Source organism: Pseudopodoces humilis, chromosome 4 (genome assembly GCF_049639895.1).
Source record: "Pseudopodoces humilis isolate 2021_Gansu_Grassland_sample_001 chromosome 4, ASM4963989v1, whole genome shotgun sequence".
NCBI classification, from domain to species: domain Eukaryota; kingdom Metazoa; phylum Chordata; class Aves; order Passeriformes; family Paridae; genus Pseudopodoces; species Pseudopodoces humilis.
This window is the reverse complement of record NC_142203.1, coordinates 52,261,569-52,276,318: the sequence shown is the minus strand read 5'-3', so window position 1 is coordinate 52,276,318 and position 14,750 is coordinate 52,261,569.

Here is a 14,750-nt window from a genome sequence, read left to right as displayed (position 1 = left end):
TATTTACCAAGAACTATCTAAAAATCTATTAAGAGATGTGTGTAAACATGCAGAGGTTTAAATGAAAGAGCCTGAGGTTAAAGGCTGAGAGCACTGTGGATTCCAGAAGGACCTCTATGCCATACTGTAAAGCTCTTCATGCACTCCAACACTGGCATGTCAAAGGCATTAACACGGGAGAGGGTTTTTTTTTAGGATTAATGAAAAGAGCATGTGAATTACTTTTTAAAAATTGTCAGTGTGTTTTGATGCATAAATTTCAGTGATGTGGGCATGCAGGTACAGTTCACCACTGCTTCTCTTCTACCCCTACATGCAAGGTTTCATCAGCATCAAGAACATTTGCTGTGCTTGTTTGCTCTCTGCTGTCTATGACTTCGAGCACTTACTGTGTCTCCCCTGTTGTTGTCCCTGTCCCTTCTTCCCATCCTTCAGAATTCACCAGCATATGTTCATCCTCCTCTGTACTCCACAGTGTGGCTACATCCTTGGGTGGTCCAACTTCCCTCAGAGAAACCAAAATCCCTTAAAAAAGAAAATGGAAGCTGCAGGATGGCAGATAAAGCATCTTTCTTCCTCTTACTTAAAAGTACAGCAGCACCAGCCTATTTTCATTTCTTTAAACAATCTGCGGATGATGATGCCTCTTCCAGCAACTGTGTCTTTCTCTCTGGTCTCTTCTCTGATGCTGGTCTGGGTACTCATTCCTGAAAGGTAGAGACCTGCACTATGACAGGAGCAGTGAGTAAAACAGCAGGAGAACAGTCTGTGCTGGTGGTGCCATTCCTGGGGACAGCAGGCATTTAAATGAGGGGAGAGGTGGGGAAGGGCATTATGTGCAAGTCAATGGGAAAAGAACCCACAGCCAGGAAAATAATGGAGCTGGACAACGAATGATCCATCTTGCATGGGACCATTCCTGCGGTGAGCAGTTCAGTTGCACTGGATGACATGACCTCATGTCATGCCTCTCTGGATTGCAGAATTGTTGTCTTCATCCAAGCCCAGGGAAATGCAGCAAGGTACATTTACATAAGACTTTAACTCCAGGACAGGAGCAAAAATCTGTACTGGGTTAATTAAGAACCTGCTATCCAGGTGAAGTAATTTGCTGGCCTGAGAGCTGGGGGATGCTGCTCCACTATTGTGAATTAAAATTCAGTTTTGTAATGTGGGGCTTAATGCATGACTAGTAACATAAACCCTTGCTGTACGGATGGCATCATCCTGGGAAATTATGCATCTGGGTCTATGGCTGTGCCTGCATTTGCTCTCTCAGGACTGCCGCTATGTGGCCTGAGAGTGGCAAGACTAGGGAATCAGCATGAGGGGATGGAAGGGAAAGTAATCCCAGGTGTACAACCATGGTAGAAGCAGAGTATTTCTCCACCTCAGGTCCAGGTTGGACTGTGGAATGTGGGCTCTTTCCCTGGTGTCATTTCCAGAACAAAGTAAACAAAACTTAAACTGGAAGAATCAAGTGGCTTGCCAGACAGCTAGGTTAGGGACTGGGCCAGGATTAAAGGATCTCCTCTCCTTTCCAATGTCCTTCATTGCTAGAGTGCCCTTAAGCCCTCCTCTTCTTGCTTAGAAGCAGCCAATGATTTTCAAATCTCCAGTACTCAGAAAACCAAAATCCCCCAGAGAGTCAAGTTGTATTGTTAGTATTCACATCCTGTTTGAAGTGCAGTCAAGCTCACAGCAGGCTAGTTCTGTCACTCTGGTGCTTCTGTGACTGTCTGCAGCCACACTTCAGATGGCCAGTTTTAGTCTTGTGCTGGTGCCAGCCTCAGCCATGCCAGTGACGAGGCATTTGCAGGGAACTAACATTTCAGGGCATCGCAGGAATTGCTGTAAGCACACGGTGAGGGTCCAAGGAGGCTTCTGTGCCTTCGTTCGGTGTCACAGCGGGAATGCCTGTGACCTGAATGGTTCAGGGTGGAGTCTCTCTTGTAGGTGATTAGTGTGCAGGGTGAGCCAGGTCCCCGGGGGTGCTGGTTTAGTGGGTGGATGTGGATGTGACTGGAGGTCATGATGAGCTTCACAGTAGGTAAAAAGAAGTCCAAATCTGGTGAGTGTCAAAGTAAAGGAAAAAACACTTGAGTTTAAGACACTTTATAGTAGGGAGCAGAGACTTCTGGAGGACATTCAGGAACAATGATTTTCAAGTGTTAATGTAGGCCAGGAGTGAAAGCATCTGATCTCGAGCCCCACAAGTCCCTGGAGGATGGTAGAGAATGCTGAGGGCACAGGAAACCCAGCAATTCTGCTGAAATATTTCCTATGTTATCAAAGGATTTCCCATTCAACCTTCCCATTTTAATTTTGAGCAAGTGACACGAAAAACTCAGAGATGCAAGTGGGAGCAAGATCTCCACAAGACCTATGAGTCCTGTCAAATCTCTAGTGTTAAGAATCCCTTCTTCTTCATGCCTTCCTGCTGCTGAGATTATCTTTCTCACATTAGTGTGGCAAAGTCCTGCTCTCTCCCTTTCTGTTTCCAACAGTAGCTGTAGCTGCCTCTCAGCTGTGCTAATCCAGCTGTGCCTTGCAGTGCAGTCCTGGGCAGAGGGAGTATGCAGCAGAGTGCCACTGCTGTGGGTAAGCCTCTGAGCAGCCACACACTGCCCTCCACACTGCTCTGCTAAGCAGAGGATCCACCTGCTGCAGAGTGTGCAGCTCTTCTCTCTTCACAAATTGTCATGATGTGTCAGACAGTCAGACAGCACTCCAGCCTATATCATCTCACGCTCTTGGAGGGAGGTTAGCATTGGAGATATCTGCTTTGGGGACCCGGGTTGTAGTGTTTCCCAATAACTCACTCTGTAGACATAAAGTGGAGTGTATTGTCACTAAAGAGATAAAATGAGAGGCTTTTGTAAATTACTTTACACACCTGGTCCATGGCTGTCTGAGATATGGATAGGTTACAAGCATAAGCCAGGATTCTTCATCTGTGCTCATGGAATTTGCTTCACATTCAGCTCTCGTGCAAAATATGTGTTTCAGAATCTAGTTTAATTTCTATGCATTACACACATTTTTTGCCATGATGGGCAGGGAAAAAATTATTAGGGGGTAACCAAGCGTAAATCTTTGTCATACTGAGTTTGCAGGCAGCCTGGGAAAGAGCTCTGAAGTGGATGAACTGTCTCATTCATCTCAACAGGTTATTAACTTTAAGGTTTTCAGTCTAAAAGCATAAAAACCAATGCTATTAATGGTTTACTCTGTGCCTATGTTAGCAGGATGCTGTAGTGAACACAGCCTGAAACCACCCTGTTCATTGCTCAGACAGCAGTTGTGGTATTAGGCCCATCTCCGTATCTCAGTTTTTACCTTACATTGTGGGCCTTCTAAGCAGTTAATGCACTGTCTTCCATTCCAGCATCTGTCAAGCACAGACCAGACCGCCAGAAGAGTACCCAATTTCCTACACAGAGCTTATGTTTCCTCTGTTAGGTGGTTAGCTGCACAGAAACTTCATCAGCTTACTGAGAGGTAAAAGATGTACAGGGGGTTAAGGTAACCCTCTTTGGATTTTGCTGGGACAGATGAGGAGTACTCACACCTGCAGAGCCAGTGAAGATGTGAATGGAGGCACTTTTCCTCTCTGACTCTTGGATGCTGCCTAGGTGCACACCTAACCAACACGAGCATGGCAGCAGGACAGGTAGGCATGCTGCGACCGGGCTCTAACCTGTAAGTCAGAGGTTTCTCTAGAAACACTGCAGTGATCCTCTCCCAAGCAGCTGTCATATTTCTTGGACAACATATTTTGATGCTGCAGTTCAGTTCTTATATTCAGACCTTCAGCACTGATCTGCAGATGGAACCTGATGGAGCAACTGTATGTTAGTCCATTGACAGGGACTGTCATATGTCAACATCGCTGTTTATTCTCCTAACATAAGTCACCCCTCCCCACTCCTCAAATTTCAAGATGCAAAGCTGCCATGGCATTTCTGATCTGTTCCTCTTACAGTGCCACAAACTCCTGGGTCTGTGCAGATACTTTAACACCCTCTTTGGGAGCAGGGAGAGAGGGATCAGTGAAGGACAGCTGAAGGCAGAGGACAGAGCAAGGCTGCACTCTGAAGAGGTGCTAGGGGGTAAAAGGAGACTATAAAACATCGAGGTAGTGCACTTTGAGCAGAGTATATACGATACAGGAGAGTGGCAGTGGAAAAGGAGAAGAGCCACCAGGGCACACATAGCTGGGTTTTTCTTAATACTTTGCTTTCCATCCCAACCACAGGTATAATTAAAAGCACAGTTTGGTTCTGGCTTCCTTTTGCTAATTTTATTTTTCTAGACCTGTTGCACAAGTTATACATGCAAAGCATTGGAAATAACAAGGCACAAGAGCATCAAAGAGGCTCACACAGATGAGGGGTTGTAGAGGCTTTCAGCCAAGTGCTCCCCACCTCCAGGAAGCCCTGAGTTACAGATTGGCCTGCATTGTGTGTGAGGCCCCGAGCAAAAGCGGCTGCTGCAGACAGCTGGGGACTGGAATCAAGCTGCGATAGGCCCCCTCCTGTGCTTGCACTGCTGGAGACAGGAACAGCCTGCAAGGAGCAAGATTTTCACAGGATGCTAGACCTCAAGGAGCTGCTGTGTTTTAGGGTCTCTCTGTCTGTCGTTTATGTTGTGGGATTAGATCATGGTGGATAATCAACACACAGGGAAAAAATAGTCATGCCGTGGTTTATCAAACACACATGTAAGAAGAAGCATGAAGTACTTCAGGCTTGACACTGGAGCGGATGCTGATTGAAATGTAGGCACTTGGCTAAGGAAACACATGGACACAAAGGGGCAACACTGACTGCTGACTAATTACATTGCAAGAACCACATGCAGGGGACAAGGCAGCAGAGCTGCTCAGGGTCTAAGACAATGATTTGCTTCCCTTGTTTTGTGTTTCACAAGCCAAAAAGGCTGCAAGCATCATTCAAGTGATGGCAATAACTATCACCACAGGAAAGCTGCAGAGGTTCTTGCTACATGATGAGAAGCTGTTGGTGACGATGGCATGAGTCAAACCAAGGATGACCTCAGAGTTACTGGAGGGCTCATCATTCTTCCTCCAATGCTCCCAAACAGCAGTGAAGACACTGACTAAAATTCATGGAATGGAGCAGGTGAGGAAATGACATGCGCTGTTACTAAACAAACAGCTTTTTTTGTCCTTCTGCGTCTGGCAATAACGTGATTTCTTAACAGAGGAGCATAGTGCTTTTGTTCCTTATTGAAACAACTGTGGAGCCATTCCCAGTGACTTGTAACAACTGAATGTAGGCATGGCCAAATAATTTGCTCATCAGAGACATTAACTTTTCTACTTATTGAGTACAATCCTGTTATGGATGGCATTATAGCAGGCTTTCTTTGGATCCTGGCATCCAGGAACTTGAGAGCAAAAAAATTTTTTCTGTTTGTTTTGGAAAAAGACTGAATCAGAATTTAGCATGTTGTGCCTTTCATTTGTTTCAGCTTTACTCTAAGGAAAGAGTAAAGAGTAAATTTCAGATCTGGAATTGCTCTCCCAGGGGTTGCATTGTAAAGCGGGGGTAGCAGCCGTGTTTCACCCTTCTGGCTATTAACAGCAATTGCATGGTCTAGTCCCATGCTGAGAAGCAGATCAGGGGGTGTCTCATGGGCAGCACAGGTTAGGACAAGGCTTTTCAACAAAAAGCAAAACCCACTCAAAAGAAACAAATCATGTAAAAGCCAATGTGTTCTCGCTTGCTTGCCCACTCCCCCTCCCTTCAGCTTTCATGTCGTTGGCTCAGTTAATTAAAATTGCAGTAATAGGGAGACTGGATGGTTTAGCAGATTGGTAATGGGATATACAGCCTTTCACCTCTAGGTCAGTGGTTCGATTGCGGCCCAAGTTGGTAGTGACCAAAAGTTATTAGCATCGAATGGTTGCTTGGTGACCTCTCTGAGATGAGTGAGTGCTTTCAGTGCTCTTCCTCCCAGGCAGGTATCCATCTGGCAGGAACTGCTTCCATGGCTGGCACTAATTGGCACCCTTGCAGGCAACCCCAGCAGTGCTGGAGATGGCCTGGGCACAGAAGTGGCATCAGTCCTCTTCATAGTGGTCCTGCCCAGGGGCTGCTGTGGAGCTGCTTGCCTTGCTCATGCCTTGCTGTGTGGATAGACACAGTGTTGTTGCCCAGGCTGCCTAGGGATTACCTCTGTGGAGTGAGTGTGAGTTGGACTAATATGATACTTGAAATAAATAGGTTGTGGATAATGGTTGCCATTTGCTGCTCAGTTTTTACTAAGGGCAAGCAATTTGGGGCAGTACACATATTTTTCCAGATAGTAGAAAAGGCAGATGCATAAGTGAGAGGCTGCAGATAGGGTAGCACAGGTGACATGAATGACAGGTGAAAACAAGGTGGCCGCAAGCCAGCAGGACCTGCCAACATCCAAAATAGCCATCATGATGCTTGATTTGCTTCGGGGAGGACTCAAAGCTCTGCAAAGACAGGCCTGGCCTGGGCAGCCCATACTGAAGAAGAGCAGACACAAAGATTTACAAGCTATTGCCGTTCGGAGTTCCGCAGCCCCTTGGGAGGAAGGGAGAACAGAGACAGAGTGGTCACCCATGCCAAATTTAGCTCGCTCAGTTTTCTGACCAAATTGTTATTATCTAATTAGACTCTCATTTAAAATATTAGTATGGCCAAGGCTTCCATGGGTGTGACTCAGCAGAGCTGTTTTGGGATGATTATACCAGCTGGCAATTTTCCTCACAATATTGGTGACTCTTGCTGTAGTCAGGAAAAATGCAATCCACGTTTCTATTATTCATAGCTGCGGCATGACAGTTGGGAGAGGGAGGAGAAGAGCAATGGTTTTTTTCCAGCTTCCCTCAGCACAGTATTTGAGTTCCTTATTTTCTGGACACATGAGTACACTTACAAAAGACTTCTTTAACAGATATGACATGCAAAATTACACAGGAAATACAGGCTGGCATGAGTATTCCAAATCTTCTTGCCCCTCAGCTGTCTGGGAAAAGCCTTTTCCAATGTCATCAGGAGTCCTGTGAAACAGTTGTTTCAATATACAACCACAAATCTTTGGTAGTTTGATAGTAGTTTAGTTGTAGCAGTGCCTGCACTACCATTTCTGGTCATGCTCAGAAATGACCTTACACAGCAGCATCTGCTAAGCAGTTTAATGAGAAGGCAATATTTTTGGCCTTCTTGTCCAGAAGGCCCTGCCAAAGCCCTGCCAAGGCAACAAATTTGCTTAGGAATTTGGCTCTCTCCCCCAGCACATATGTTGTTACTTGCAAACAAGTGGAATTATTTCCTTTTAATGTTCTTTCTCAGCTCCTTCAGGTCAGGGCAGAGTCTAAGTCTGTCCTCTTCCTTCCCCAGAGTTTTTAGGGCCTCAGCTCAGACTGCTGGTTCTTGGATTCTACAAACAATGCCATCTGCTGTCACATTTTATAGTTTCTCCACTGGTCTCTTTTCCCTTCAAAAGATGATCCAACATAGTGGATTGCCTGACAGATTCCGTCTCCTTCTACAGCCTCACTGGTGAGCCTGTGTACTAAAGCAATCCCACTCTTCTGAACTTGCCAGACAACTGGTAGCCACTAGGCCACCAGCGTAGCTGTTTTTTTTAACAGAATGAGAGGTGGCATGTTCCTGCAAGCTCTCATTCCAACCGCTGATTATCCCAGTTTGTGCTTCTGGAAGTGTGGGATTTGGTCCTCATCAGGGACAAGCAATCTTATCTTGAAATCATTGTCTCCTTTCTGTTGTAGAAACTCAGTTGTTCTTTCATTTGCACCCCTGAGTTTTACTCCAAAGTATTCTTTTAACCATCCATATTTTTCTTTTGCAGTTTCATCCTTTCCTATGCAGTTTCAAGAACAGGTTTTCTCTACCAGTTGGAGTTCTGAGTGCAACCCATGCCTTTCCTTTGCTGGTACATCTCAGTAGAAGGTTTGCAAATAAATGGACATTTCATATTCCTAAATTCAATGCCACATCAGTGACATTGTTCCTCGGTTGGCATTAGTTTTCTTCTCCCTGTTCAATTTCTGTCAAATGTTTTCTTCTGCATTTAGCTGTGGAGTTAGTGGTCATCTGCTGAAATTCATCTGCTCCTGCTCCTTGGCTTGAAATCATTGCCTCCAAATCTTGGGTCAATGTCTTTGAAAAGTCTTTTAAGACAACTCTATTGCTGAACTCCAAAATGATTTGCTTTTTCACAACTGACTCATATTCCAGATTCACAGAAAGAACTTTTTGATTTCAGGCCAAGGAAATGCTGATTCCATTTCTTTCCAGTTTTGAGACCTTACTTGAAAAAAATACATTCTAGTTTTCACTGTGGTCTACAGTTGTACTGTAGTCATTACAGGTCTGAAGAATTTTAAAACACTTCAAATACACAGACTTAAATACACACATGCAGAGAGGAAGGAGGATAATATTTTCTGTTTAAAGAAGTTAAATTTGAGCTATTATTTGTCATTGCAGAGCTTCAGCTATCCACATAGACTGCCTGGCAGTACACAGAGGACTCTGTGTGCAGTTTTCTCTATAGCAAGTATGTGGGTGCTTTAATGACCACACATCCAATATTACCATATTAAGATTCCTTTTTCTCCCCTTCAGAGATCAGTCATGCTACTAAGCTCCAATTTATTATTAATTATTAATATTTAGATTATATTAATGTTATATTAATAATTACAATTAATAATTAATTATTAATATGATTAATACTCCAGCCTGCATATTATGTATATTGCTGAAGAGCAACCTATAAATGGTATACATTGCTTAAAAGGACTTACCTACATATGATGTGTGTAGAACTACAGAGTGAATTGCCAAAATTAAGCAGAGTTCATGAATTAGTAGAGTAAGAAATATTACTTTCATCTTTCAAAAATGGAAACCAAAATGTTCCGAAAGGTAGTGTATTAATCTTCAGTGTTAGTGGGCCAAAAACCGTTAAACAATGGAAACCATAAAGGTTTCCAAACTTTTTAGGCCAACAGGTCGTTATAACTCTTCAGAGATAAGGGACCACTCTACCTGCTTGTAATTGAACTTTTACTTGAATATTTCTTGCTCCAAAACATTGCAGAGTATTGCATTTCCACAGACTATATACCATGGATTCACTGTTCCTTGGTGATCCATAAATGTCAGTGTGGGAATCACTGCTGTGTGCATAAAGTTTGACCAAAAATCATAAAACTACAGGGAACTAGAAGAATCGCGTCCTTCCTAGAAATCTGACCAATTGAGATGCTGTTCAGATGTAATTAGTCACTTTTCATTCATTTTGTTTAAATATATTTTATTTAGTGGTTACTTTGTCTAGTCTTCAGGTTCTATTACAAGCCCTTCAGTCAAGAGTTTTTCTGGCAGTACACAACACTGAGCACAATGTGATGTTGATTGATGAGCACATCAGTAACAGGGAAGGCTGGCAAATTTCTGCTGTGTCACAGCCCCACGAGTCTATTATATTTGTGTCAAACAAAGATTTGTGTTTGCTTGAGCCCAGTGCTTTTTCATCCATACTTAATGCATCTCAGCGTTGGACTCCCTACTGGAAGCTGTGGAAGGTATATGCCTGACATGACCAGGCCAGTGGCATTTCACAGTTTCCTCTAAGCAGTCCTAGGGAGGTTAAGGCAGGGATCCTGTACTCCATTTTCACAAATTTTATGTACCTTAAAATAAACACCTTGTTGTAATTTTGCCTATCGTACACAAGTGTTTAGTGGAAGGCCAGTCAACGTAACAGCAACTCCCCCCTCCCCCAAAATAAAGAAAAAATATGAGAATAAATAAAATACTTTGTTTCATGATATTTAAGAACATCATCCCACTGAGCCACAATATAGGTATTTCTACCCGTACAGTCTTTTTTAGGGAGTACAAATATTTTAAACATGACACACTCCTTCCAAACTAGGTAAATAGCAATATTCTGTATTGTTGTGGTCTGCAAAAGAACTGGAAAATAAGCCCATCTAATGCAAGTATGTTTTTTAGCATCCATTTCAAAGAAAATATATCTTGTTAAAGTATCATGATTAACAGCAAACTCAGTGTAAATTGCCAAAGAGTTATATTATGAACATAGGGATGAACTAACTTCATATTACTGATATTGCAAAGGTAATGAATGTGAAAAAATAGTATTTCAAAAAGCCTTCTCAGGTTTTTTTTCGATGTACCATAAAGAAATAAAGTAGGATTGGCCATTTTTAAAAGACATTTTTTTAAATCACCTTCAATCCATAACTTTCATAGTTTGGAAATTGCCCAGCTACTCAGAATTCATTTGAATCTGGAGTCATGGGATTCTCTGATCCTGGTTCTGTCTCACTGTGACATACCTGCAACTGTTTTGTTCTCCCTCTATGCTGCATAGTGAACTAAAAGGCAGAATTTTCACTTTTTCAACAACAGAAGAAAATGAAAAGCAAATACTTTCTAAATTAAAATTTATTTTAATTCATTCATAGAAGTGGAAGTCCGGGTAACTGCTGATACTTGGAAGGGAAAAGGTCAGCTAACATCAAGTATAGGAAGTGTACAATTAAGCTAGTTTTCCTATAAAGAAAAACACTATTTTAAGTATGTTTTCTGCCAACTGGTGGTCACACACAACAGAAGTGGACACTTAGCTGAGTCTTCTGTTCTGCCTGAACTACTCCTCTGTGTCTCTGACCTACTTACTCTTTCATCCAGGGCTTGAAACAAAAATTAACTGCAAAGATTTTCTGTCTGTAGGCACATCCAGCAAAACATTTCATCATTTCCTACAGGCTGTTCTTTGCGTTCCTGTGGGAAAACTGGAAAAATCCTCTTGCACCCAGAGTTGTGTTGACATTAACCAAAGGTTAATTTGTGCCACAGTTGGAATCCATTGGATAGCTCAGTGCCTGCTCCCTCTTACAGCTCCCCTTCTCAGCAGCATCAATGCAGCTCTGCTAATCAGTAAAAACATACCATCCTCCTTTGACTGTGCAGACTCGTGGTGCCAAAGTACACCTTCATGTACCTTAGAATTCCAATGACTCTGCTGGCACAGTGAAATTGCACTGCAGAAAATGAGAGCAGAGCCTGGCCACTGCCTGAGGTCTCATATTGGGGCAGACAACAGCTGTGGGGTTTGGAGCATCAGGTTACTCAGAGGCTGAGCTGAAAGCTGAGACAGACAAAGTACTGACTATGATTTCTACATCTCAGTTTTTCATAATAAACATAGGTACCTGCAAAACAACACACAGTCCACACATACTGCTAAAAACCTCTCAGCAAGTTACATTACTAAGATTTTAGTTATGTCTTCAGAGGAAAGATGGAATAATAATCATGATTTTATGCAGGAAACAGAGTATATAACAGGATGGATACATTACTCCCCAAAAGGGGAGTCATTCATCTTTTCCTACTCTTTTTTTCCCCCTTTTTTCAAAATTGGATGCAAACTGAGCAGCAAAAGCCCTGAGATCAAACAATAGTATTTTTACACCACAACAAAAACAAAACCCAAAGCAAACCAAACCAAAAAAATGTCTTTGTGTGCATTGTTCCTTAACGTGCTGGGTGGAATTTGTGACACTTGGGAGAAAGAAATAATGTTGAGTTCATGACAATTTTGAATCTGGTTGCCTGATGAAAGGCAACATGTATGAACTTTTGATATTTTACTTTTATTTCTTAAAATATTTAGTTAAGTATGTTAACTTCAAATACTAAGCCAGCATTTACAAAGAAATATTTGTGAGTGCAAAATCACTGTTAATAAAAAAAAATAAACACTGTAATATAAACATTGTAACACTTGTAACTTACTTATTTCTATAAATAGTGTTCGATAACTAACTGAGCTTCCATTAAAAATGGAAGAAGAGAGGAAAGTTGCTCCTTCTTGAGATGAAAGTATTGCAAGATATGGTTCTTGGGAATTCATTAGCTCAGTCTGTTTTGTAGTTTATATTACTTATGATTTGCTGAGGGTAAATAGATTTTTCAGTTTAAGAAAGTTGAGTTAAATTAATTGAGTCCAGATCACCTGGATTTTCAGCAAGTTAAAATCCAGCACAGATGCAGATTTGATTCTTATAATCCAATCCTGCCTAAATTCAAACATAGATTAGAATACCCCAGGCTTTTTAGCAACATTTGTTGTGGACCAGATAGATACCTCCTATTTTAAAGTACAGTAATCCCACACTTGTATCTTATTCCCAAACCATCGTCCTACATCAGTAATATATATTTCATAATTTTTTTCTTGGGTCTGAGTGGTGCCCCATAATTGCAAAACCATGGTTGTTTATGCTGTTGCTTATTAAAAATATAGTTAAGATCTCAGACAAATATACCAGTCTATTGTGTCTGCTTGTTTGTTTTTAACAACTGTGCTTTTAGTATGTATCTGTTTTTATGGAAGCACCTTTATGGAAGGTTAGCTACCATAACAGGTTTTCTGTTTTAAAATATGAGCAGGCTGCCTCATCCTTGTGCTAATGTTCCATTGCTATAGGTACTGTAAGCCTGGTGGGAATGCTGCACAAGGGAAGAGTGAGGACCCAAGTTACATGTACTATTTTCCCATCCAACAAACTACTACACAAATACAGGAGTGGGAGACAGGCAGAAGCACAAGACAAAGACGTTCATATCAAGAGCAGGTGATGGGTGCTAATGCAGTTTCAAAGTGAAACTGTAGCCCAAAGCAAAACGTTTTTCAGCCTGTATAACAAAAATGACTGTTAAGACCTTCAAGATATTTTCTTACAAATCTTTTAAATACCTGACACTTGAGATAAACCAGTTTGCATCAAAGACAATTGTGTTGGGGGCGGGGAGGAGAGGGGAAGTTTTGGAGAAATTCATTTTACAGAAGTAGTTTTATGTGTCCCTATGTAATTTCTGGCTGAGCTGGTTTAGCACAGTAACGAGAGAAGGCGAATGCTACTAGAAATCATCTGAATCTGAGGTTATTTTAATAGCAGGACAGTAATAAAAGACAACCATGAGACCACTGAAGCACATGACTGTAGACTTAGTCTGGTTTTTAACTCCTTTTTACACTTGTTAGAATTAAGCACTTACAGAGAATGTTGCCAGATCATGATAGATCCACCTCCAGCTGGATATCTGGTTTGATTTAAAGAGTTAAAAATGATCCTCTGCCATATGCTGAGTATGACTTGAGGTTTTTAGCAAAGTATGTCTTAGATTAAGCCTACAGTATATGCCACAGCACCCTTGAGTTGTTTCTCTGAAGAGAAACAGCATTGCTTCTGCTCACCAGTTGAGAGGACTTTCCCTTCAGGCTAAATGAGACAACAAATTAGGGGTGGGCCCTTCAGTGTGGTCTTGTGCAAATGGAAGGTATTGCACTGTCTAACCGGGGAGGTTTCTGACTAGGGAGGTGTAATAAGATTAGACAAAAACCAGTTGAAAGAACTGAATTCAGTCATACAGATGCAGCTGCAGACTGTTCCAGTCCTGTGGGAAAGGGGAGTCTGGGCACATCCTGAGATGTGCATATCAAAGAAGAGGAACTGCTAACATCTATGTGTGTATGTCCATCACACATGGCAAATAAAATACCTTTGAAAATAACACTTCTGTTATGCTGAGTACTGCTTGGAATTTGAAATTTTTATGGGACAATTAACATGTAACAATTGTTCCAAAGATTAGAAAACCCCAATAAATTACTACAGTTTCTTAAGCAGCCATTATACAGACAATTTTGAAAAAGAATGGGAATTCCTCTGCTGATTGTAATGTCTCCAAAGGAAAGATTACTTGCATGTTTCATGTTAATTTATGCATTTTGAAAACCAGCTAACAACTTCTATTACTCCAAATAGCATAAGATATATTTACTACAGATGTCTGGAACTCATCTTGCTGTTGTTTATTTCTAATGTCGTGCCAAGGTAGAATTACCTAAAAATGTTTGTTTTAATTAATCCAGATACATCTTCTGACAGTCTTAGCTAGCTGAATTATGTCTCTTTAGAGATTTCAGGTGGATGAAGTGAAACCCACTGGCAAGAGTAGGGCAGATCCAGCTCAATCTTCCTGCCACTAACATGCAAAAAAGGCTCTTCTCATGACTTCAATTTGTTCTAATGAGAAATTTATAGATCATTCTTTTCCCCCTTTCTGCATGCAAACATGAGCATTGCTGCAATCTGGAGCCATCTCGGTATACCAGCAGTGAGTAGCAGCTGTTATCAAGGATACTTTGAGCAGAGGACTGATGGGTCCTCTACAAAGCTACAAGCTTGATGTGTTAGTGCATCTAAACATCAGGCAACATTGGAGGTCACTGAAAGGGCACTAAAATGGATTTGTGACATCCTGAACAGTACAGCCTCACTCTCAGAATAGCTGTGACAGCACAGATGTATGAAATGTGTCCATGCCAATTAAAAAAAGATGTATATGTTATATGTGGCATTGGAGGTGGAGGCAGAGTGAAGGTATTTTTTCATGCATATGCATTACTTCTAGTAAAAAAACTCCTTCCAAAATGTCTCTATACACTCCTCATTTCACATTGTAACATGCAAGGGCAGCAGCTTTCTGCAGCTGTAAATTTTGATGGCAAAGTCATGGGGGACACAAAAGATAAGCAAAAAAGCGCTTTAAAACATCATGTTTCTGCTGAATGTGTCCATTTAAAATCTACTCAGTAACTAGAACAAAAAGGTTTCA